The sequence below is a fragment of the Lissotriton vulgaris genome, chromosome 4_1, assembly GCF_964263255.1.
Source record: "Lissotriton vulgaris chromosome 4_1, aLisVul1.2, whole genome shotgun sequence".
Lineage (NCBI taxonomy): Eukaryota > Metazoa > Chordata > Amphibia > Caudata > Salamandridae > Lissotriton > Lissotriton vulgaris.
Window position 1 is genome coordinate 640217284 of NC_141691.1, and position 3054 is coordinate 640220337.

Genomic DNA, 3054 nt, shown 5'->3' on the forward strand with positions numbered 1-3054 from the left:
TGGATAAAGGTATTCCCTATCTGGTTTTGCCTTTTAGCTATAATGGATCATTTCAGGCCCTTCAGACCATTTTTGCCTATGCCCTTGAAACCTATCCTCCGCGTCCACCACGTTCCACTAAATATAACTCTGCCAACAAAGCTTTAGTCCAGGGAATTATTGACATGATCAAGGACGTCAATAATACTCCATCTTACCCTAGAGACGAATTGCGAGTATATTTGAGTTGGAACTCTACAGAGTATCGCCTTAGTTTGGGAGAAAGCAAGCGAAAAAGCTCCACTCCAATCTGGGTCGTGCCTCACCGAGGTCAGGTCTGTTTGCAAGGTAATGGGAGAAATCCGAGAGCTCAGCTAGGGAGGAGTGAGTGCGTTGAGACTTACGTGTTTCCGTCTAACTCTTCCCCTGCTTTTCTTACTGCTAGGGGTACCTACTTCATCTGTCAAGACAGAGCGTATACATGGTTGCCTGCTGACTTTTCAGGTTCATGTTATATTGCTCGATTGTTGCCTCCAACATACACTGCTTCTTCTGACTATCACAAGACCAGAGTAGCAAGAGGTGTTTTCAGCAAGGAAGATACCGCTGGTCAGGAAGCTGGAGACTTCTTCAAAGGTTTCCTTCCGTTCTGGGGGCCTATGGCCAATAGTAGAAACATACGTCAGCTAACACGGGTAGTTGAATCTACTATTACCGAAACTGCTGGTGCCCTTAGCAACTTGACAGCTGAGCTTCAGGCGGATAGACTCATGACGTTGCAGAACCGTATGGTTCTAGACGTAATACTTGCAGATCGAGGTGGGGTATGCAGAATGATCCAATCAAGCTGCTGTGTCTTTATTCCCAATAATGCTCCAACAGTCTATGAGGCGATCTCTAAGCTACACAAGATTTCCGACTCTATACATGTAGACAAGGGTAACTGGTCCTTCATGGAGTGGTTGTGGACTCTGATATCAGCGTGGGGATGGAAGGTTCTGATGGTCATTGGTGTCATCTTAGTATTCCTATTCTCATGCTGCCTGATTATCCAGTGTGGTCCTGCTTTGTGTAGTCTCTGTGCTGCAACCTGTTTTAGAAAACCACCTGCGTTTGGAGAAAAGGCACGAGAAAGGATGATGATACAACAGCATGTCACTGACCTGATGAGCATAGAGTTAGACTCTGACATAGACTGAGTAATTGCCTATGTAAGGGCAAAAGGAGGGTCTGAGGTTCCGTGACGATTTGAACCCGTGTTTTCAATATTGTCGTAAATACATAATTTTGGTATCAGCGAACCGCAAATGGTCCATTTAGCATATCCTGGTGTTTTCGCTATGCTACGAGCAAGAGTACTTCTGTTACAAACACATTTCCGATCTACCCATGGCATCCATCTTAGATCATGGCAGCCATTTTGTGTTTCTTGCCCTCACATACGCAATGACCTCTGATTACTTCATTTCGATTAAGGACACGTAGGCTTAGCCAGCGATTCACCTTTCTAGTGACACGTGTACCTTAGAACAGAACACGCTGTAGCAACATGACTCGACAAAGGCTGCCTCCTCTGCCTGAGGCCAGTCCTGCTATACTGGTTCTTGTGTTCGTTGGCCTGATCATGATTAGGCGGCCGAAGCTGGTAGCCTTGCCCATTTACGACCCACAAACATCTCTTATCCTGCTTTTCTATCTTCTGCACCTGGCTCTGCTCCTTTCCTTCTGGGCCTTTATTAGGGGGAGGTAATGAAATTTACGATGAGGCGGTCCGGGTCTTGAATGAAAAGTTGACATGAGATTATGATGGAAAAGTGGGAACCCCTCGTTCATAATGTTTTGACATCAGATATTGTCGACGATTCCTGTGCAACGCCAAATATTTATTGTTTAGGACACAAAGGTTTGGGAATGTATTACATGTAAAGAATTTGCCTCAAGCTCAAATTTTAGTATATAAGGAGCAACCCTTTTTGTACAAATTGAACAGGCTCCTAGATTCTGCCCGTGTGTAGTTTCTGTGACTTCTGTGTCCCTGCAGTAATAAACCTTTGGTCTTTGACGCCACCATCGAGAAGCCCGTGTTTCTGTTTATTTGTGCACCGAGACAGGTGGAACTCCGGGGTCTTCGGGTGTTATCCCTGACACCTCTGGACGGAACCAAAAAGTCCAGAACTCCACCCACCTCCCTCCTACCATTCCTGGCAAAGATATTTGGGAAACTAATCAACATATGGCTCACCAGCCAATTTAGCAATTGCCAGCTCCATGAAATCACACAGTCTGGATTGAGGGCCAACCACAGGAGAGAAACAACACTCATCTCTACCACAGACAACATCCACATGCTCCTTGACAGAGATGATACAGCAGCCCTCAGTCTCCTGGACCTCTCTGCAGCATTTGACACAGTCTCAGACTCCATTGTCATCAGGCACCTGCATGAAATTGGCATCCAAGGGCCCACTCTTCACTAGATCTGTTCCTTCTTAATTAATAGAACACCCGCTGTCAGCCTTGCTTCTTACTTCTCGGAAGCTCAAAAACACATATACGGTGTGCCTCAAGGTTCATCATTCATCCCTACCCTCTTCAACACATGATCACTCTGACAAACTTCATCCAAGCACACATCAGTATCCTCTCCTACTCAGATGGCATGCAACTCATTCTCCATTTTGGATAAGACCCGTAACACAAAAAATAAGTACATCGCCTGCATGAACCAACTCACTAACTGGATAGAAGCGAACTGTCTTAAGCTCAACACTGAACTGTCTCAAGCTCATCACTTACAAGACGGAAGTAGTCATTTTAAGCAGGCACTCTTAGTCATGGGACTCCAACTGGTGGCTGGACGAACTCGGACCCTCCCACAACCCACTCAGGAACCTCAAATTAATCATCAACAGCAAACTGGACATGACTGCAAAAGCCAACGCAGTCATTCCATCCGGTTTCCACACCCTCAAGATGCTGAGGAAGATCTTCAAATGACTCCCAAGCAACACTAGAAAATCTATCACTCGCCCTAATTACCAGCAAGTTGGATAATAGGAACAACCTCTATGCCGG